The following is a 23,909-nucleotide window of genomic DNA, read 5'->3' as shown; positions in this document are numbered from 1 at the left end:
GATAGTTCATGTAATCCTGTCAGATGAGGCAATTTTTAAAAATCCCATTTTAAAAAAGAGGCAACTGAGATGGTGACATTAATTATTAAATTGAAATTCAAATTATTAGCATAAATTTTACTTTTCATCTTTACATTGTGTAATATCTCTTTTAAATACAAATATGAGCATTTGATTTGTATGCAGAATCACTGGATTTACTCAATTCGTATTTCGTGGCTTGTCCCTGGAGGTGCCTGCAGCTAGCTAGAAGAAACAAACACAAGCCAGAGTCAGCAAGGTTGGAAGGAGGAAGAGTACCTTTGGTTGCAGACTAAAATAGCAGACCAAACTCAAACCGTTTCAAACAACGGGAGAAACTTTTTGGCTAAGGTAACTCCCACAGTGCTGCAGGTGGCAGGGACAGTTTTTCCAGGGCTGTGGTTCCTGTGTCCCTGTGAGTCTCCAGACTGCCTTCCTCCATGCACTGGCTTCATCCACAGGCTGGCTTCCCTCAGAGCAAAAAGGCCGCCGCAGCCTCAGCCTACCCCCATCGAGGCAAGAAAGAGCTTCTTCTCTTGATTCAGCACAACAAGCCAAGTCCTGCAGTTCATTTGGATTAAACTAATCAATTATTATGGACAGGGAGAGCCATGTGATAAGTGGCTCAGTCCCGTCTCTTGACCACAGCAAAGAAAGAGGATGAGATTATATTGCATGGGTATGCCAATTAAGGCCCATCCTTGGGGCTGGGACTTTGGTTAATTTTCCCAAAACCACAAGACTGCTGCAAAGTTAAATAATTGGTATAAAGCAGAGAACGACATTCATCAGAGTTCCACGGAAAAATAGTTGGATAGAATTAGCTTTTCCAGGGGTCTTTGTGCTTGCCCATTCACAAGAAAGGAGCTCTGGGAGAAAAAAAGCTACCCCTCGTCCACCTACCCTGGTGTGACCCAGCTTGGCGGCTGAGCAGAGGAAAAGTGTTGGTGGCCATTTCTGGTATGGGGAAAAAGCAAAAGGGAAGATGGTGCTGAAACAGCCAAGCAGAGAACTTTTGCCTTCAATATACAAGAGATATTGAGAAAGGCTGTGATAGGGAGATAGGGAGAGAAGGTTTTTTTTTTTCTTTTCTTTTTTTTTTTCTTTTTTAAGACAGAGTCTTGCTCTGTCTCCCAAGCTGGAGTGCAGTGGCACAGTCTCGGCTCATTGCAACTTCCACCTCCTGGGTTCAAGTGATTCTCCCACCTCAGCCTCCCAAGTAGCTGGGATTACAGGCACCCACTATCATGCCCGGCTAATTTTTGTATTTTTTAGTAGAGATGGGATTTCACCATGTTGGCCAGGCTGGTCTTGAACTCCTGACTTCAGGTGATCCACCCACCTCGGCCTTCCAAAGTGCTGGGATTACAGGCGTGAGCCACTGCGCCCGGCTGCTTTGTTTTGTTTTCAATGGTGTTTGCTGTGCATTGATCGTTCTCTCTTTTTTTAAATATTTGCTAGAGAAATGGAGTAAAGAAGTGAAGCATTAGTAATTAATTTAAATTGTTGGATTGTGTTTCTCCGAACATGCCACTGGGCTGAGAATGGACCATGTAGGGCTCTGGGATTTATTCAGGTTACCTAGCAAATTGAAGCAAGATATCATCAAGAATCAAAAAGGAATAACATGGACAAAGTGTGTTCTGGCTGTATAGAAGCTGAGGACTGCTGGAAGCGGGAAAGGCCTGGTGGAGGAGGTGGAATCTGATATCCAGCGGAGCAAAAAGTTTGGCTGGTGAAACTGAGGGGAAGGTGTGAAATTGGCAAAGAAAAAGTTGGGAATCTGCAGAGAGAGAGTAATAGCACACAGTGGGGAGGAAGCACAGCCTGGAGGCAGGAAGGACAGGGTCCAAGCATTGGGCAGCCAGGGAGAAAGGGAAGGCCATCAGGAGGGGAGCTGGGGAGACTGCCAAAATTCACCCTTTATTAGGAGAGCTTAGATATAAAATATGGCCCTCGACACTATTGAATATATCATAGCAGTTAGACAAAATCAACTCAATGTGCATATCCTACATGGATAGAACTCAAACACATGGTGGTGAGCAAAACAAGAAAGAACCAGAAGAAAGTCTGTAGCACACTATCATTGATGTAATTTAGAAACCTCTACACCCATCAAGCTAAACTTTACAAGGACACAGACAACCAAGGACACCGTATGCATCAAACTCATTAGAGAGGGCACCTGCAGGGAGGAGCAGGTGCACACAGGGGCTAGAATGGAGGAGGAGAAAAACAAGGACCTCCCCCAAACGAGAGAGGGAACTGGCATGGAGAGGTGATGGTGAAGTGGCAGGAATTAGGGGATGAGGTTACTTCAACTTCCTAAATCTACATTCAAAAAGGAAAAAGCACAAAAGACAGTCTTGGTTGACCACACAAGGCAAGAAGAGAAGGGCTGTGGGCGCCAGTGGCAGCTCCTCCCGTCTCCCCTGCTTTTGGTGCTGCGAAAGGGAATAGCAGGTAACTCCACATCCAGGAGCTGCCACAGCAGGGCACGGGATCACGGATGGCCCGTGGGGTGGCGGAAAGAGCACAGGAAAGGCCACCATCTGGCTGGTGACCGGTCAACTCCCTTCCCTGTTCTGGGTCCAAACTGCTTATCTATAAAATAGAGGGTTTGCACTGCAGGTCCTCTATAGACCCTTCCAAATCTAAAATCCCTACCCTTCCTCCTGACCTAGGAAAAAATACCAGCAGCCTAAGGAAAGTTCAGCTCCAGTCACCTCCCAATTCTGGGCCATCCCAGAGGGTAGAATCAGGCTCCACGATTTGATTTCATGGCCGGTGAATATAAAGCAAATCCATCAATGACCCCTCAATACGCCGATGTGAGAATTACAAGTCAATCTTCATAGAGGTTATATTGTGTTTATAATGTGCTTTGCATAAGTTTGTATGACTCATGAAACCCTAAACATTTGTTTTTCTCTAAAAGAAGGAGTTATATTCAGTGACCGAAATGAACCATGCCAGTGTGTGTGTGTGTATGTGTGTGTGTGTGTGTGTGTGTGTGTGTGTATGTGTGTTTGGTGTTGGAAATGGGTGTAATTGCTGTTATTTTCCTTTAGTAATGAACTGATTTCCACATCTAGGCAGCACTCAAGGAATCAATGCTGTTGACCACTGCCACAATTGTCATGTTTTAAGCCATTTCTCGTTTTATTCATGCTCTTGTGTATCTCCTGTGTTTGACAAGCTCTTTCTCTGGGTAATAAAGGACCATTTCTAGTTCCCTAGAACTGCTTATTTTGTCCCCTATTGTTTATTACAATGCAGGTGTGGACTGTTTGTGAATTTGCCTAAGTAACAGAATTGAAGGCAGATTAGTTGTAGAGTCAAAATTTACTTATGAAGCATTAATATGGAACCTGAGCCTGGAAAGGTGGCCAGTGAGGGATTTCTGTGGGAGCCGGGAATGTTCTGCCTCTGGATTAGGGTGTTGGTTACAAAGGGTATGTTCAGTTTGGGAAAACCCATCAAGCAGTACATTTATGTGTTTTTCTGCATATATATTATATTTCAATTATATATATATATATTTAATAAAAGTATTGAAGTCACCGGTAGCTCATATTCTTGTGGGGATGTCTAGGGATTAACAATCATTAATGGACTTGGATACTAGTCGTCAAATTTCATCTCAGGCTCATAGAATTTTAAACATGGAAGGGATCTTAGAAATAATTCAGTTTAATTTTTAATTTACAGCTGAGGAAACACAGGCCCAGAGGGAAAGTGGCTTGCCCAATCCCACACAGCAAGGCAGAGATGGATCCACCCAGCTCTCTCCTCCCAGCCAGGCCTTAGTGACAGCACAGCTACAGGTGAGATGGTGCAGCCAAAGAGAGCTGAGCTGTTGGAGACAAATATTGTGTTTATTCAGATATTCTCTGGTGGTTTCAGTCTAAACTGAGGAATTATTTGTGTTGAAGATCACCTACCATCCTATAGTAATCTGTGGCAAAATTACTGGAATCTGCATCTGAAAGTCCTTCTGCGGGTTCTTCCTTCTAAGTCAAAGATCATCTGAATTAAGGCTGGATATGTGTTTGTGAAGGGAGAAGGTGATAATTTACCAGCGATTGATGGGTGCTGTCTATCTATAGAAGTTGTTTTTTGTTTGTTTGTTTGTTTTTTGTTTTTTGTTTTTTTTTTTAGTTTGGAGCTAAGGTAATTTTCTTTTAGATATGCAGAATAAGGCAAGGCCATTTCTGTTTCCTACCTTTCTCCTCCCAGGGGCATGAGATGCTCAGAGGCCTGGTCCTCTGGCTGGTGGAGGCAGTAGCGAAGATCCCTGGAAGAGGGAGGCCGTGAAGAGGGATGCAGATACCTGGCAAGCCCACCTCCCTTCTATGCCACCTGCCAGCCTTCCCTGACATTCCCAAACCAGGGACCAACACCGTCAATCAGGGAAGATTTACAGGCACTTAATTATGTAAGTCTCATTAGTTTACGCAGAGAACTCGTATTATGAACACACTCTGGCAAGTCAGTTATTTAGCATGTCTCCCTACCTGCTCCACCTGGAAGAGGCCCGTGAAATAAATGCCCTGAGTCCTTTGTGCAGTGAACTGGAGACTCAGAATCCATAACTCAGGTTGCCACTGTCAGTGTAGGAAATGCTGTATTGGCAATTTCAAACAAATAAACTGGTTTTGGGGGAGGGGAGTGGGGTGCGGAGAAGGGAAGGGGAGGGAGGGACAGACACAGGGAAGGAGAAACAGAAAGAAGATGAGAAAGCATGCCCTAAATAAGGAAGTGCCACTGAAGTTTGTGCTTCAGGCCAGAACAAAAGGCAGAGGCCTTTAGTAAGGCAAGTGCTGAACTCCACAGGCAAGGAAAAGAAAAGACTTTAAGCAAGGATTAAAAGAGGGAGAGAAACTCATAACCTGTGTTTGTTGTACCAGAAAAAAAAAGTTTATACATACAGTTTATTAGTTTCCACCATTGTCATCGCCTCTGGCAGCATGTACAGTAGGAAATACCAGAAGGGAGGAAAAAAAAAACAACAAAACTTGAACTTGATTCCCCTCCTGATAACCCTATCCTGTCAAGCAAGGCGAGATAAGGGGAACAGTTCACCTTGTCCTCTTGAAGGTCAGGCCATCAGGATAGGGTGGCCTAGGGATCACCATGAAAAGCCGCCGAGTTGTTGTTGCTGTTACAACTCAAAACCCCTTTTAGAAGCTGGGGCCCCAGCCAGGCTTTAGAAGTCCACAATGGACATTGTTTCAGGAATCCCCCACCCTGCAGAAAAGGGACTTTATTTTTGTTCCATCGCAGCAGAGCTCTAGCTAACATCCAGCCTCAGGCCCTTTCCCGCACAGCTGCCCCTGGGAGGACGCTCGCTGGTTCAGCCCAGCCTGTCTGCCCTTCCACCTTTTGCCTTCTCTAATTCTCCCCAGCTCTCTCTCTCTTTTTTTAATAGTTAAAAAAAAAGCTGGAGAAGCTACTGGAAGTCTGGGGTTTGGACAGGAGGTGAGATCACTCTCCCAGAGGCACCATGGGGCAGAAGTGGAGAGCCAGGCACTGTCCCCAGCGGGTCTATCCTGGCCACTTCCTTCCCAGGCCCTTGTGTGTCACTGGGCTCCTCAGAGTTGGTGTGACCCTGGGTTCCATGGGAAGGGTCTGCTCCTCACTCCAGCCCAGGCTTCTTTCTGATCCATAGGCAACGGCTGTGGTCTGGGCAGGCTGCTTTCTCCTAACCTGCCTTAGGGTTTCTTTCAGCCTAAAACAAAAACAGGGTGTTCCATGTACACTGTTTCCAGATTCCATTATATTTAGCAAGCACGAGGCCCTGAGTCTGCTGAGAAGGGCTGAGTGACTTTTATTAGTGATTCATGAACTGGGCAGCATCCAGTCTACAAAACAGACTGGAGCTCCACTGGGTGAGGCAGAACAGTGGGTTTCTGTAAAGCAACTTGAGCAGGAACAGGGAGATAGCCTACTGCAAAAAGCAGATTGGTTAATATCAGATCACTTCAGGTTACTCTCCTTGTGTGGGTTAAAGCAGAGAGGGCTCCCTTATCACAAGCTCAGTTGACTGGGCCCCTTTTGATTGGTTGCTGTGAATCTGTTTCTTGGTAAACGGCCCTATTTGGGTGTTAGGCTACTGTCTCTCCTGATTTCTCAGAAGGCCAGATCTTAAAAGTAAACAGCTTAGGTTTCAGTTTGGTGACATGGAGCCTTAGCATGAGTGACTTCACTTTAGATTGGTTTGTCAGGGTTTAGTGCAGGAGCTCAGTCCAAATCAATGGTCTTCCATAAATTTTATCTCACTGAGAGTGTTTGTGACGTATGTGTTATGTCTGAGCACACTCCAAAGCCAAACACAGGTTGGGTCATTCATTCAATAAATGTTTACTAAGCTTCTATTTTGTGCCAGGCACTGCTCTGAAACTTACAGACCAGCAGTGAACAAAACAGATAATTTCTGACTTCATGGAGTTTACATCCTAGTTGGAGAGACAGAAAAAATACTAAATAATTCTTTAAACATTAAGGTAATCCTTCTACTAAGGAAAATAAAGCTGGGAGACAGGTCCAGAGTACGTGGTGGGAGGAATACAATATTAAATAGAGTGGTCACGAAAGGCCTCACTGACTGCAATATTGCTTGGGGATAGGCTGCTGTTTTGAAATATTTCCACCTCTGCTTCTTCTTTGCCAAGTGTACAAATGATGAGGATAAAGTCAATAGCCCAAAGCCTTGCCATCAGCAGTCTGTATCTCCAATATAAGATAATAATTCCTCTCAAATACCCAAATCACAAAAGTCCAAGCCCCACCTGTCAAATCAGCAGGAAGTTTAGACTTCTCTTGGGTTTTTCTCCCAAAAGATTCCTGAGAATCATGGAATGAATTAGACTTGTCCATTAATCAGTCCCCTTTTTTGCTACCATCCAGAGAACCAGTTCAAGCCTCTGGAGGCTGGATGTCCAGCCCTCACCCTGGCACAGTGGGCTGTGGGCTCTGTGGTCCAGTTGCTAGTCAGGAGACGTCCTGGTGGCCCCTGATTCATGTTCACATTCACATCACTGTTCCTGTGGTTCTCTACACATTCACCTTGGTATTAGCTCTCCTTGCCCCTGGTCCAGCATACCCCTTCAACTTCCAAGTATGGGTCACCTTTCTTAAGTAAATTTCCTCTTGGGACTTTATTTTCTTTTAAATAAAAATTGGCCTTGTCCGGGAACTCACTTCATTAGATATAGTCATGTATCTTTGAATGTCTCCTCTTAACTCTGTAAATTTGTGAATGAAGTGGGGGGCACAGCTCAGCTCTGTCTGGTGGCACTGGGGACCCAAATGCAGATGAAGCAGCTCAGGAAGTGGCGATACCTTACTGCTCCCCCAGCAGGGCCAACACAAAGTACTGTCACCTACACGGACACCCACCAGTTTGTGTTTGTATTGTGACTCTAAAAGAAAGCCATGGCATTGCTTTCTACAAATTATTAGTAAAAAACTGTTTTGTTAATATTTGAAATATTTAAACACAAAAGTACCTACCATTCAGATTTAACAAATTGTTAGCATTTTACTATTTTGCTTAAGACCTTATGTTTTTAAAGCAACAGAAACTTGGTAGCCTGTGCGCTCTGATTCTATGCAGTTAGTGAGCTTGGATAGTGACGGTTCAGACAGGAGGCTCTGAGAGCAGCGCGCACCATTTTATCTGAATCTACATAGGTCTTGAGTTTCAGGTCGTAAGATTTCAGAGAGTGAGGAGATATCATTTCCTCCAAACAATTCTCTTTCAAAAAAAATCACTGGACTCTATTCAGTTCTGAGTAGAGACAAGAGTTCAAATAGTAAGAATTATAGGTGTTACAGATGTCGTTGGGGCCTTTTGTGTGTTCCTCTCAATTTCATTCTCTTTGCTCCCTCTCCTGTGTCTGCCATTGTCCTGAAGCTGGTAGGTATCATTTCTGTCCATGTTTCCAACTTTACTATATGTGGATATTTTAATAAACAATACATAGTCTTTTGGTAGGGGTTTAAATATTACTTAAACAGTATTATACTATATGCATCATTCTGCAGTGGGTTACTTTGTACTTTAGGTTTGCCTTCTGTTGCATGGATACAGTTTTCTTTTTAAATTCCTATTTCTTCTTGTAGAATTAAATCTTTTATTTTTTTAATTTAATTTTATTTTTTTGAGATGGAGTCTCACTCTGTCGCCAGGCTGGAGTGCAGTGGCGCAATCTTGGCTCACTGCAACCTCCGCCTCCCAGGTTCAAGTGATTCTCCTGCCTCAGCCTCCTGAGTAGCTGGGACTACAGGCGCACACCACCATGCCCAGCTAATTTTTGTATTTTTGGTAGAGATGGGGTTTCGCCATGTTGGACAGGATGGTCTCAATCTCTTAACCTTGTGATCCACCCGCCTCGGCCTCACAAAGTGCTGGGATTATAGGCATGAGCCTCTGTGCCCAGCCAGAATTAAATCTTTTATTGAGGGAACATAAAGGTAGCTCTCTGAGTCTTTGCATCTCTTAAAATGTCTCTATTATGCTTTCACTCAAATGATGAAATAGATGAGTACAGAATTATAGATGGACAGTTTGTTTCCTTCAACACTGAAAATATTGCTTTCCTGCCATCATGCATTTCTTGATGTTGATGAGAAGTCTGCTGCCATTTCAGTTGTCATTACTCTGTAGGTGACCTGCTTTTTTTGTCTGTTAGCTTTTAAGCTTTGCAGTTTCACAACAATGTGACTAGGTGTGGATTTATTTTTAATTATTTTGCTTGACATTTGAGGTGTGCATTTTCATGCTGAGAACTCATGTCTTTCTCAATTCTGGAAAATTCTTGAATATTCTTGAATATAATTTTTCTGCCATTTTTTTTCTATTTTCTTCTGGACTTCTTATTAATTGTTAATCAGAACTTCTCAGTCTATTCTTGGTAGATTCTGATTATCTAGTGCTGTACCACAAACCACACCAAAATATGACTTAAAACAATAATTTATTGTTATTGCTCATGGTTCCATGGGGTGATTGGACTTGGCTGAGTTGTTCTCACTTGGGACCTCTTGTGCAGTTGAGGCCAGATGCCAGCTGGAGCACAGTCATCCAGAAACTTGACTGGGTTAGACATCCAAGATGACTCACTGGCCCCATAGCTCATGGGCCCAAAATGTCTGACAGTTGATGATCCCATGGGTGGGAGCTCACCTGGGACCGTCCATTGGCACACCTACATGTTGGCTCTCCATGGGTCTTAGTCAGCTCCCCATGTGGCTCAGGCTTCTTGCAGTATGATTACTGGCTTCTGAGAGGGAGTGTTTTAAGCACCGCGGGCAGAATATGGCAAGAATTTTTAAGATCTAGCCACAGAAGCCCTAAATATCACCCCTACCACATTCTCTTGGTCAAAAACATCATAAGTCCAGCCCAGATTCCAGAGGAGGGGAGACACCGCCTCTTGACAGGAGAGTAACCTGTGTGTATGGGGAGAGATGGAATTAATGGTGGCCATCTTTGCAGGAAAGTTACCACACCATGCCTCTGAAGTCTCCTCTTACTCAGTATTTCTTTGTTGCTGTGTTGTATTCCTCATGAATTCTTCAGTACTATCTTTCAACTTACCAATTATCATCATGACTGCATCCAAGCTAGGTTTTATTGCATCTACTGATTTTGTATATTTTATGATACTTTTTGTTTCTGATGTTTCTAACTAGTTCTTTTTCCTATCCACCTTTTCTTGTTATAGAGTCACCTGTTTTGCTTAATTATGTCTTATTCATTTTTCTATATTTTATTTTTTAATTTATGCTTTTGAACATGCTAACCATAACTATTTCAAATTAATTAATATTCACCAATTTGAGAGGTATTTGTGTGCTAAGATTAGTAAGATTTGCTGATGTTTCGATATGTTGAGAGAGTAGGAGTGTGAAGAATAAAACTACAAGTTATATGCCTTATTTGGATGAAGTTAGAGACCATGGAAGAAGACCAAGCTTGCAGGAGAAGGTAAGTTCCTTCTGAAGCCCTATTAAGGCAGTTGGACAGACCATGATCATAAATGTTAATTGTGACTATGGACTAGGAGAAATATAAATACTCTACAAAGATAGGCTCTAGTTATTGATCCAAGGATAATCCAATAGCTATAATCTCAAGATCTACCCTCATTTATTTATGAACTTATTTAATTCTTCCATATGCAAATGCATCAATATGCTGTTAGCAACTTTGATAGTCCTTTCTTTAAAGTTGCCATTATTTACTTCTAAACATTTTCCTATTTCATCCACTATCATGGACCCAAATCTCTGCTTCAGAAGTATTCTCAGAAATGAAAGTGAGGGAAATGAGAGAGAAAATGAGGGCAGAGATGAACATCAGATCCAAAATTCATCTCTGCCAGTTGCTCTATATGTTAGGAGGAAACAAATTCTAGTGCCTTGTTACTTCTTTCTTTCTTTTTTTGGGTGCCTCCATTTATACCTCTGAGTTTCTCTTCCCCTTCACTTTGTCATTTACCTGCCTTGCTTGTTCTGGCCCAGACTGGGAGTCAGAAGAATTGACTCTGAGCACAGTGAGGTCCAACTTCTGGTGGGATGACAGAGGGGAGGGGAATCCTGCACGTGGCAGGTGAGCCATGCTCCCTTGGATGACTGACACAGCCAGAAGGCAGTTTTCCCTGAGATGTACTGCCAGGGGAGCATGTTTGAGAATGATTGCAAGAGATATTAACATACTTCCTCGCAGACTTATAGGCTAATGATTTTATAATTGAGACCCGGAAATCTCATCTTAAGTTAATGAAGTGATAGGATGCCTCTTCGAAAGCACTTGGTAAATATTCATTGATGAATGAATGAAGAAACAGACCTAGATAAATTAAGTAATGACACCACAACAATAGCAGCAAACCCAAAGAGTGGTGACTCTGTGTGCTCTCAGCGCCCGCTGACTAAGGGGTTTTATGCATTTGGAATTCATTACTCCTCACAGTAAGTTTATAAAGTGGGTACTTTCTTAACTCCATTTTCAGATGGCAACCTGAGACATGAGAGGTTTCACAGCCAACAAGTGGCAGAGCTAGGACCCAACCCCCTACAGTCTGGCTCTAGCATTTGGCACTACTATACAACCCTCTCTGCCTAAGTAACCTGTCCAGGTTCCTGCATGGAGATTACTTATAACCAGGTTTGTCTGACATCAGACTATGTGCTTTCAGCCACCATTCTCTACTGTTTCCCTACAGGATCATTGCCTATCAAGGAAGTTTCTTGTGAGGGCACCCTCCAGCTTCAGGCTGCTTTATTTACTTACTCAATGAATCAGTTACTCTCTTACAAAAGAAAAGACAGAGTCAAGGAATGTTAAAACTAATTGCTGGTTGTCATGCAGGGCAAAAAAAAAAAAAAAAGCAGAGATATATTTGTTTGACTAAATTTTCTACTCATCCATCTTTCTGGGAAACCAACTAAAGTTATTCTCCAAAAGTCACAACACAAATCTTTAGCAAAATGAGGACTTGCAAAGAGGCAGACCTCAGTATTTATTGTCAAAACAGATGATGGAGGCCACCTACTCCAACCTGCTCATTTCACAGGTGAGAAAGTCAGGCACAGAGAGCTTCAGTGTGTCTTATTCTAAGTTATGCACCTGATGAGTGGCGGAGCCAAGACTAGAAGCAGATCTCTTGACTCTCTGCTTAGCAAACTGCGTTATTCCTGTTCAGCCTCAGGTTTCTCTCTGTGCCCTGAGCAGTTAGCATTTCATCAATTCATTATTCAGTCACTTATTCATTCACCCCCCACCTCTCATATATTTACTGAGTGCTTTCTCTGTGCCAAGCTCTGTTCTCTGTGCTGGTCTTCGAGTGAGATATAGTAAAGATATAATTTCTGCATCCATGGAGTTTACAATCAACTGAGGGAGACGGGCCCTAGATAAACAAATTAAGAAATAAAAAGAAAATGTCAGGAAGTGAAAACCGCCATGATGAAAACAGGTGTGAAAGAAAGGGGCTTACTGGAGCCCAGGGGTCACGAAAGGTCTTGTGGGAGTTGCATTTAAGCCACTTATTGAGTGGTGACAGCGAGGAAGAGCATCCCAGGGCCAAGGCTGGTGGAAGAGCACATGCTAGGAGGGTCTGAAAAGCAGGAAAAAAGGACCATGTGAAGGAGGGAGAGGGTGGTGGGATGGTGAATTTTATGAGTGGACTTGACTGGGCCACAGAGTGCCCAGATTAAACACTATTTCTAGGCATATTTCTGAGGTTGTTTCAAGATGAAATTAGCATTTGAATCTGTGAATTCCGTAAAGTAGATCTAGCTCGGTGTGGGTGAGCATCAGCCAGTTCCTTGAGGGCCTGAACAGAACAAAAGGCAGAGGGAGGAGAAATTTGCCCCTTTGCTTCCTGCTGTGTACTTGAGCTGGGACATCAGTCTTCTCCTGCCCTTGGACTGGGATTTACACCCTCAGCCTCTGGTTCTCAGGCCTTCAGACTTGGACTGGAATTATACTGTCGGTTTCCTCTCCAGTTTGCAGACAGCAGATCATGGGACTTGATCTGCTCAGCTTCAATAATCACGTGAGCCAATTCCTCATAATTAATGTGTGTGTGTGTCTGTGTGTGTGTGTATTTATATACAAATACCTCCTATTGGTTCTGTTTCTCTGGAGAACCCTAATACAGAGGTGACCTATTTTGTAGAGTGTGACAGTCCGATCAAAAAGACTTGTCAAGCCATTAAGAAAGATGATTACAATGCTATATAGCAAGCTGGAAATTGATCACAGTATAATGTGGGAGAAAAAAAGCAGGATATAATTATATGGAAGCCATGACTACAACTCTATGAAAATATTGAAAGGAAAATGATTCGGATGGTCACATAGAGTTGGAGGATTATGGATAATGTGGTTTCTTTTTTCCCCATTTCTTTACTGTTTCCAATTTTTCTCTGTGCTTCATTGCTTAAATTAAGAACTGAAATGGATAAAAATAAACTGTAGCTGATGCTTAAAAAAAAAACTAGGCTCCAGAGTGTTCTAGATTAGTCTTGAGATACATTTTTCTTAACTTAAATATTTTAAAGTAATATATACATATAGATTTAAAAAATCAAATAGTAGACCCTACCCCTTCCCAACTCCAAGTTACATTCCCCCGAAGCAACCACTTTCAAGTCTTTTGGCTGGTTTTTTTTCTTCTTATAGTAATTCTTTCTTTTTTTTTTTTTTTTTTTTTGAGACAGGCTCTCGCTCTGTTGCCCAGACTGGAGTGCAGTGGCGGGATCTAGACTCACTGCAAGCTCCGCCTCCTGGGTTGACGCCATTCTCCTGCCTCAGCCACCCCAGTAGGTGGGACTACAGGCACCCGCCACCACGCCTGGCTAATTTTTTGTATTTTTAGTAGAGACAGGATTTCACCATGTTAGCCAGGATGGTCTCAATCTGCTGACCTCGTGATCTGCCCGCCTCGGTCTTCCAAAGTGCTGGGATTACAGGTGTGAGCCACTGCACCTGGCCTTCTTACAGTAATTCTTAAATTTTTAAATAACATGCCTCTATTTCTACTGCTTGATTTCCCAACATCCTAGGAATTCTTTTTATTTCTCTACAACTTTAGACTCTACTTTTTCTTAGTTCCCATCTTGGTTTACTTTATTGACTTACTGTTTTACTGGGACATAAATTTTTTTAGGAAGAATGCATGCAAAATAAACTCGCATGTTTGAATAAACCTTCATTCTATTCTCATATTTGATTGAGAATTTGACTAGGTGTATAACTATAGGTGACAAATAATTTTTTGTTTAGTTTTTTGAAAGCATCACTCCACTGTTTGTGAGGTTTTACTGTGGCTGTTGAAAGTTTAATAACATTCTCATTTCTAATTTTTTATATATGACCTATTCCCCCTACTCCCTACACCATCTGTTTTAAGTTCTTCTCTTTATCTCTGCTTATATTGGAATTTCACTCAATGTGACTTGTTGTGGATCTTTTTATTATTCATTTTACTTGATACTCAAGGGTCCTTTTCCAACGGAAAACATGTACCCTTAAATATGGGGAATTTGTGTTTAATAATTTTGCTTGGTTTTCTGTTTTCTCCTTTTGGAGTCCCTATTACTTGCATGTTGGACCTCTTGATAGATGTCATATTTTCTTTTCTTTTCTCTGTATTTTTCTATCTTTTAAATTCTATTTCCTGAAAGAGTTCTTCTACTTTTATCATCCAGTTCCTTCTATTGAATTTTTAGATGTCTGCTATGATGTTTCTAATTTTAAAAAACTGTTTCTCTTTCTCTGGATGTTCCATTTTATAACATTTAATTCTTGCTTCATAGATGCAATGTTATCCCTTATCTTTCAATATTAATTATAGTTTGTTACCATCGTAGTTTTCCTCAGTACTTGCCTTGATTCTATTCCCTCCTACTTTCTTCCCCGTCTCCCCCAACAAATTGTTCGTTTTGATGTATGGCCTTCATATTGGGAGCTTTCATCAAATGTCTGTTAACGCATGGCCATCTCTTTACATTTCAGACTGGGACACAAAAGAGATGACCAGAAACTGGGTAGGAGAGGGATAAGGCTTATAGAGAGGAGACTTTCTTCACAATAGGACAAATATTGGGGACTTGCTGGCTGCATTAGGGAACCCCCAGAAATAAGGGTTCTTAGATTTGGGGGAATGGGGTCAGTCATCAGTCTTTTTCTCCAGAGACCACATTTCTAATCTGCTTTCTGGGAATTAAGGTTGGAGTGGTAATAATAATAATAAACATGTGTGGGAATGGGAGAGAGGTTGTCACCGAATCCAGTGTGCTTTCAGTTATGTTTGGTGTCAAGGTTAGAGCTCTTTCAACTCAATTTCTCCTGAGACAAAACTTACAGTCTTTGGAATAGAGGAGGACCAGCCATCTTGCTTAGTATATAGAGGGAAAGAATCCAGGCTCAATTACTCCTTATACAGACTTTTAACCAATCTTCTAGTTTTCAGCCCCACCCCTCATCCCAGTCTTCTGGTGTATGTGGTGCTTCCAACCTCTAAGACTTTCCAGGGTCTTATAAAGAGATAATAGAGAAAATGGAGGAAATATAAATGTTATTGGACTAGTGAAAACTATCAATCTACTGATCTGGGAAACAACCCATCTTAGATGAAATTCAGACATTTAAAGAAATTCAGACATTATAGCAGACATTTAAAACCTGAATAGAAGGGATTGGAGATAAACATTGAAGAACTCTTTCAGGAAACAGAATTAAAAAGATAAAAAATTGCAAAGAAAAGATAAGAAAATGTGATATCAATCAAGAAATCCAATATACAAATATTGGTTCTGAAAGGAGAAAACAGAAAACAAGGAGGGGCAAAATCATTAACCTCTAAGACTACACTCTCATAGACTAACTTGTTGTTGGATCTTTTTATAGGAGCTTAGCAAAGTTCATAAAACTGAAGCCTAACTCAGCACTTACGCCAATACTTTAATTTGTTATAGTATGTAATTTTTAAGACATTAAAAAGAGTACACCTGCTGTATCTACATGTTAAAAGCCTAATAATAAAATGAACACTAATGAATGCACCTTCAAATAAAGAAAAGTAGCATGTTACTAATATTAGTGAATTTCATCTAAAATGGATTATTTCCTGGATCAGTAGATGGATACTTTTCATTTGTTCAGGAACATTTACACCTCTTCCATTTTCTTCATTATCTCTTTGTAAGGCTCTATCACACCTTCTCACTTTGGCTTCCAGTTTTCTTAACCTCTCCCTCATATTTCCCACCTTGTCTCTTTTTATTTGCTAAATGTATTTTAACAAGGAACTCAGTATATTTGGGCAATAGAGCTTGCCACAAAGTCTAGTCTGTCATACTCCTGGAAAAGAATGTTCCAGGTCTCATCCAGCTTGTAATGTTTAATTGGCATCAGTAGCCTGCTCTCATCTCCTTTTCTTTTTCTTTTTTTTAACATGTGTGATTGTAAACATCTTCAATTCCTTTTCTATCATTTCAGAGGGGTTCCGGGGGAAATATGTGATAAACACTATATGGTTTGGCTGTGTTTCCACCCAAATCTCATCTTGAACTGTAGCTCCCATAATCCCCATGTGTTGTGGGAGGGACCTGGTGGGAAGTAATTGAATCATGGGGGTGGTTTTTCCTGTGCTGTTCTTGTGATAGTGAATAAGTTTCATGAGATCTGATGGTTTCATAAAGGGCAGTTCTCCTGCTCATGCTGTCTTGGCTGCTGCCATGTAAGACGTGTCTTTGTTCCTCATTTTCCTTCTGCCATGATTGTGAGGCCTCCCCAGCCATGTGAAACTGTGAGTCCAGTAAACCTCTTTTTGTTTATAAATTACCCAGTCTCAGGTATATCTTTATTAGCAGCATGAGAACAGACTAATACAAACACTCTCGTTCAATCTGAAATGTATAAGTGGAAGTTGGTTAGGTGTCTTTTAAAATTGTGCAGCATTGCATTGGGGGGTCTATATCTCCAAACAAGTAAACTTGTATAGAAGTCTACTGAAATAATCATTTGAAATACTTTTGCCTAAGTGAAATTATTGGGACAAATCCCTAAGTGGCATTGCAAGTGTTTCCCTTTGGCATCCTCAGTAGGGAACCATCTCATGGATACAAGGATTCTTTCTGAGACTTATCCAGATGGAAATCTTCACTTCAAAAATAAATCTTTGTATTTCATAACAAAACCTTTAGAAAAAATACATTGGTCATCTTTATTAAAAAACTGAACAACTTAATTTGATTTAGAGACAAGGAAAGACCAAAATCCTCATGTTAAACCCATTCCTTTCCTTGTCCATGAAGAAAGATTAAGTCTTCAAATGGCCACTTCTTAGCCTGAGTGACTAGAAAATCACTCTACCAGTGCATAATGATGGCTGGGTAATCACTGGTTAATGACAAAACTTATTGATTTCACAACTTCTTTGAACTGAACATCTTTCTGTAAGCCTAAATCCTGGATATGTGAAGTATGAAAGTATTTCATGACAGGATATTTGTATGGACCAGCTTTATATTTAGACCAAGCCCTGAACTGCCCCGACACCCCCTATTTCCTTTGTGAGCTAAGAATCTTCCCACAGAGGCCAGTCTGGGTCATCTCTTTCCTGTGATCTGGTAGGGTCCTTCCTGACAAGGCCCTGCCCCCTCCTGGCCTTGACTACCCCTGGGCAGTGGCCCCTGGGGTGGACCTGCTCTCCTGCTCTGACAAGCAGTCATCTCTCTTAGAGTACAGGCTCTAATTACCCCTGCCATTAGCCTGCTTGGCAGGACTGCAGATGTTATTAATGGCGGTGAAATTATCCAATGCCTTTCAAAACTCCAGAGCCACTCAATGTTTGTCCCTGTGCCCTCTCACAGCACTTCATTTCTTTATTCACTTTGCTGCTGTATTGAACCTTAACCTTGAGTGTGAGATAAAAAATGAGGAGGAGAATGTCACTCTCTCCAACGTTCCTTTATTCCCTTCCTCAGCCCTTCACCCCCTACTTATTTGGGGATGTAACCCAGCACCATCCTCACTGCCATGCTGTTTGTCAGCAGGAAGCTCTTGACGGTGTGGATGTGCCATTCTTCCCTGCCTCTACCAATCTCATAGATCTTTTCTCACAAATTAAAAATAACTTGTTGCTCCTTATTAGAAAATCAATATATTTTCATGTCTGGGAAAATTAGAAAAATGCAGATAAGCAGAAAGAAGAAAAATAAATCCATACTCTCACCTTCAAGAGATAAACAATGTTAAAATTTTATAGTATATCTTTACAGACATTTCTCTATAGGAAGATATGAGATGAGACTGTTATAATAATCACCATAACTAACATCTACTGGCACTGTTCAGATTGCTTTGGCGTGTATTAATTGATTCACTAAATTGTCTCAAGAACCCTATGAAGTAGGTTTAATTCCTTTCTTCCTTCCTTCCTTCCCTCTCTTCCTCCCTCCCTCCCTCTCTCCCTTCTTTCTTCTTTCTTCCTTTCTTTCTTTCTCTCTCTCTCTTTCCTTCCCTCCTTCCTTCCCTCCTTCCTTCCTTCCCTTTCTTTCTTTGTTTCTTTGTTTCTTTCTTTCTTTCTTTCCTTCCTTCCTTCCTTCTTTCTTTCTCTTTCTTTCTTTCTTTCTTTCCTTCTTTCTTCCTTCCTTCCTTTCTTTCTTTCTCTCTCTCTCTCTTTCTTTCCTTTCTTTCTTTCTTTCTTCCTTTCTTTCCTTTCTTTCTTTCTTTCTTTCTTTCTCTCTTTCTTTCTTTCTTTCTTTCTTTCCTTCTTTCCTTCCTTCCTTCCTTTCTTTCTTTCTTTCTTTCTTTCTTTCTTTCTTTCCTTCTTTCTTTCTTTCTTCTTTCTTTCTTTCTTTCTTTCTTTCTTTCTTTCTTTCTTTCTTTCTTTCTTTCTTTCTTTTCTTTCTTTCTTTCTTCCTTTCCGACAGAGTTTTGCTCTTGTTGCCCAGGCTGGAGTGCAATGGCACGATTTTGGCTCACTGCAACCTCCACCTCCTGGGCTCAAGCGATTCTCCTGCCTCAGCCTTCTGAGGATTACAGGCACCCGCCACCATGCTCAGCTAAATTTTTGTTATTTTTAGTAGAGATGGGGTTTTGCCATGTTTGCCAGGCTGGTCTCAAACTCCTGACCTCAGGTGATCCACCTGTCTCAGCCTCCAAAAGTGCTGGGATTACAGGTGTGAGCCACTGCACCCAGCCGAAGTAGGTTTAATTTCTATTGCCATTTTGCAGGTGAGGAAACTGAAGCAGGGAGAGATTACAAATATTGCCGGAAGCCTCGTAGCTATTGAAGTGGAAGAAGTGGGAGCTGAACCCAAGTTGACTGCCTCTAGGCTCTGAATTCTTCAATAATAAATTATATTATCATCTAACCTGCTTTTTCAATTTCACAAAGTCTAAATATCTTTCTTTGTTACTCTTAATCCACCACAAGATTTCCAATAATTATGAAGACTTAGTAGAATATCGAAATATGAATATGTTGAAATTTCTTCAACCAAACTTTAGGGCAGTTTTCTTTTTCTTGTATTTACTCTTATTTTATTTTTTGCTATGATAAACAACACCTAATTTTTTAAAAATAATTCCTTCAGGAATTTGGCTATAGGGAAAGCAAAAATAAATAGACAATGTAAACAATGTTCAGTTTATTTCACACTTGCAAATGAAAGCTTCATGTACTCCTTTGTTCAATTCATTATTTCTAAGAGATATTTGTCTACTTTTAAAAATGCTAATAATTATTGAATATTTTCTATGTGTCAGCTACACCATATTTGTGCTGGTTAATTGCTGATATTTACTCATAAGTAATTCAGGCTCAAAATGAGATTCTGGTAAAGCCAGAGAGGAGGAAAGGAGAAGACTTTCAGGATGTCTCTGCCCCTGTTACATCCTGCCTTTTTCCTAGGTATTCCCAACTGAGCATCAGTTTTTTCATTTCCTTTTCCTTCCCTCCCTCCCTCCTTCCCTCCTTCCTCCCTCTCTCTTTCTTTCTTTCCTGAGCCTGAATATTCTGTTTTTTCCCTTAGCTGGAAACAGCTCAACTGTTGACTATCCAGAAACCTTAATGTAGCTTTAATCTAATTCCTGTTCTGGAAGGACATTTTTGGCATACCATTTTGTCTCATCTGAGTGATAGACTAGGTCTATATTTGGCCAGTTAATCCACCACAGCAGAGTCTCTTTGGAATTTTTAGCTGATTGTCAGCCCGTCTATGTAAAATGTATTTGAATTGACCTCTGGCTGATAGGATAGACTAAATATCTTCATAACTTCATAACAGGTCCATTCTTCCATGATTCAGAGTAAAAAGCCAGGGCCCAGGCAAGTCACTGATTGAATAATATGTAGACAGAGACTTTGTCTATTAACTAATTCTTCTACTCCATGTAACGATGCCTAGCACACAGGGAGCATTAGACATGTGTTTGTAAAGTTGAAGAGGAACTCTCAGGAGATCTGGGTTCTAGTTTCAGTTCCACTACAGATTAGTAAAACTAGTTAGTAGCTATTGGGGTGAGGCTTATTATTAACCACTTTGCCCCTCAATTGCTGCATACACATTACTCGCTTAGGAACTCTTGGCAATCCAATGAAATAACTCCTGAAGCTCTGTGATTTCCACAGAAGAATTGTGTTCTAGGTTCTTAAGGTATTAAAGAGTAAAAAAATATTGACACGCTTTCTTATTTTGAAAGCTGCGGAATTTAATTCCAGGATATTGTGCACGGCAAACAGGTGACCTCTTAGATGTTTCAGCTTCCCCTGCTCCATTTTGACATAGATTGCAGACGAAATTTTCATGTAGGATCCCTTCCCATGAATGACCTAATATGGGAATTATGGGCTATGACAAGGATGAGAGAGGCTGTGGGATTCTGTACCATTCCTAGTCCACTAATACAACCCTACCCTTCTCTCTCACTTAAGAAAACGCATTAGCTAAGACATATTTCAAAACTACCATGATAAAACTGTGGGGTAGTGGTGCAGGAATAGACAAACTGACCAAAAAATGAAATATGCACCTGGACACCCAATCATGTATCCATGGGAAACTGGTATACAATAGAGCCGTTTCCCAAATCCTTGGGAGGAAGCTGGATCACTTAGTGAATAGTGTTGGGATAAATGACTCACTATGGAAAAAACCAAAGCTGGATGCCTACCTCTCGATATAGATAAAAATAAATTTCAAATGGACTAAGGACCCAAGTATGAAGGGAAAAGACACAATTCTTACAGAAGAGTCTATAGGCATCTATCTTTGTGGCTTTGTAGTTTTCTGCACATTTTTTAACCAATACCCAAACAACATAAACCATAAGGGGAAAATTGATGGGTCTGACTATCTAAAACATTAAAGATTTCAGTTCAAAACAGTTAACCTGCCTGTCCAATGGCATGGAGAAAGTTGTTCACAGTGTCTAAAATCAATAAGGAATTGATGCCCCAAGGAACTCCTGCAGATTGGCAAAAAAAGGATTGGAAATTCACATAAGAGCTAGACGGGCAAAGGATATGGGCAGTTTGTAGAAGGAGAAACCTAAATTGCTATTAAGCATGTGAAGAGATACCCACTTCACTGGTAATCAGAGAAATGCAAATTTAAATTATAACATGATCCACTTTAAAATAATTAGATTGACAGAAATTGGAAACCTTATTAATATCAAGTGCTGAAAGGGATGTGGGGAAAAGAGAGCCCTCTGATACTGCTGGTGGGAGTGTAATATCCTATGCTTTGGCAATCCCACTCCTAGTGCAGCCCCCAGAGACAGACCTGCACAGATCTGTGAGGGGCCATCTCCGTGGGTGGTCCTTGCAGCACCATTTATGCGTGTGTGTGTGTGTGTGTGTGTGTGTGTGTGTGTGTGTGGGGTAGAGTCAACTGAGGTGTTCATCCCTAGGGCAATGGAGGAAGCAACTCTGCTGGATGCAAGGCAGTCAGCAATAATGATTAGATTTCAATATAACAGCAAGGAGATATTCCAAAAAACAGAGCTGGATGAAAAAAGTAACAGAGAGAATGAGATTTATAGCCCATTGCCTTTTGTAAATTAGATATTAAACATGCACACACAAAGTAATATTATATATTATTCAAGGATGTCCATATATCTACATAAAGATAGGAGTAAGGGGATCTGGAGGAGGGGGAATCAGAGTGGGATGAGCGAGTTGGAGGGAAAACAGCAGCACTTTTGAAGGGCATTTTATGAATCCATGAGTGTACCATGCACTAAAGAGTAGAATTAATTCAGTTCTGTGGATCTGTGGTCCAAAAGACAGGAAAAAGGAAGTAAAATCAAATTGGAATGTGAGTGAATGAGAGGTATTCTCATGGTAATAACCCTGAAATATTGCTTATAGTCTGTGTAGTAAATAATTGATAAATTTCAATTCTCCATTATTTGTAATAGTTTACTTGCAACACTTCCCAGCTGTCAGGACCTCTGGGACTGAGAGCCCTAATGGGAGCTGTTTGTGTTCATAGTTCTTTGCCTGACATAATCCTACAGAGGTGAACTTAGCCACAGAAACTAAAAGAGGCAGCCTCAATATTCAAGGAGCAATTAGGAGAAAGACTTGGAAAGGGTTTGCAATTGCTATTCCATAAAGACCTAGTCTGAATACCTCTTTATCCATATTTTATTTCCTCCATCTAATATTTAAAGTCTTCCCCTTATATTTGTTGAATGAAAAGCAGAAATCTAAATAGCTCTAACATTATTTCCCTAATTCCCACAGCCTGCACTGCTCGGATGTCAGTCTCTAAATTCCTAGCACAAATGAACAGAAGACAAAATCATTTGCCGGATTCTGAAATGAAGTTTTTCAGCGGAACACAGAGAAACAGTTAAATTTTGCAAAGCTGTGAAACTGGAGAGGGGGCTGTCCTCCAAATCTACCAACCAGAGACCTGGAAGGAATTATTTGCATGAGATTCATTTCTCTCTGTCTTTCTCTTTCTCCCTTCTCCCCGCCTATCTGGACCAAACTTACCTGTCAATTTCATCAGCGATACTTGAATGGATTTTCTAACCTGCCCCACTCCAAATTGATCAGTTAATTAAGTTGATCTCTACAAGATTGTTAAAGAACCAGGTCTTTTTCCTTTCATGTTATACAGTTCCAAGTAAACTCCCTTTACTCTGGTATCCTTATCAGAGGCACACATCACAGGAAGTGGAGCATTCCTTATGAATATATTGATCTGCACACAAATAGATTTTTTTCAATGTGAATTTGGATTTTTAAAAGCACGCTTACTGCAAGTACATTTTGCAGCCTCTTGTTTCCAGATCAGAATTGAGTGATTTTCTATTATTTATTTATTTACTTATTTATTATTTGTCACTTTAAAATATGCAGTTCTTGGGATCATGCAGAATTGCTGTATATTTGCTTTGAAGATTAGAATAAAACTGGTAGATAATGTGGATGTCGCTTGTGATCAATGGCTGTGAGGCAATGTGTGTGGCTTTGGCCGCCAAGTCTCCAAGTGAGGTCACTCCTCGGATCTGAATGTGTGTGCGCATTGTTGATAACTGGAATTAGTTTAGGAGGAAGTGAGACCAGTGTCCTGGGTACTAATGCTCTCTGAGGGGTTTCCAACCACTTGCAGACCATTATCACATTAGTTCTCAAAATACCCTAGTGAGGAGGAAAGGAAGGAAGACGCTAGTGGAGTAATGAAATGGTAGAAAGCACTTTGCTAATGTAGCCATCACTTCCTCCTCCCCTGCCCCTAATCCCTAAGCCCGGATGCAGAAACTGAGGCAGACGGAGCTGAAATTGCTGACCCGAGACTCCTGGAGAATCAGCAGCAAAAGGAAGACCGGGATGCTGCTCCTCAGCATGCTGATGGAACTTTTTTTTTTTAAAGAAATGCTTAAATAAGGGCTAAATCGCTCACTTAAGATAACAGCAACCTTTTATTTCTAAACCAACACGGGGTGTGGATAGCTGGGAAGTCAAAAACGTGCTGAAAAGAGGGGTAGGCACTGGGCCAAGATAAAGCTGTCGACAGGCTCTCAGAAGTGGCCACTTCGGGGTGCAGCTGGGCTCTTCTGCCGATTCAGTACTTTGCTGATAAGTACAGTTCAATTTGGTTCACATCTTTATAGACACACACGCGACACATATTAAACTGACCTCGTCTGCTCTAATTCCTCAGGTGTTTCACCAAGGCCTTTGAGGCTATTTTCTTTAAGAAAATAGCCTTGATAAAGACTTTCGTTTTCAAAGAAGATGGTTTGGTTTAAGTTTCTTCCCTGCTTTAAAATGATGAGCCTACATCTCCTTGGAAAGTGCTTTGAGAGTCATCTAACAGGACACTTCCATTTGTTT

General features: G+C 41.0%; 1 long non-coding RNA gene across 1 annotated transcript; it reads left to right on the top strand.

The window, feature by feature from the left end:
• The first annotated feature begins 3,809 nt into the window (after positions 1–3,809).
• Positions 3,810–22,997, top strand: LOC134739474 (uncharacterized). Its single transcript, XR_010126154.1, has 3 exons — positions 3,810–3,851; positions 4,264–4,462; positions 22,308–22,997. It is a non-coding gene; the product is annotated as an uncharacterized LOC134739474 (long non-coding RNA).
• Positions 22,998–23,909: the final 912 nt, after the last annotated feature.

The sequence above is a fragment of the Pongo pygmaeus genome, chromosome 3 (genome assembly GCF_028885625.2).
Source record: "Pongo pygmaeus isolate AG05252 chromosome 3, NHGRI_mPonPyg2-v2.0_pri, whole genome shotgun sequence".
Classification (NCBI taxonomy): domain Eukaryota; kingdom Metazoa; phylum Chordata; class Mammalia; order Primates; family Hominidae; genus Pongo; species Pongo pygmaeus.
The sequence above is the reverse complement of the archived record's forward strand: the minus strand, read 5'-3'. Positions and strand labels throughout refer to the sequence as shown.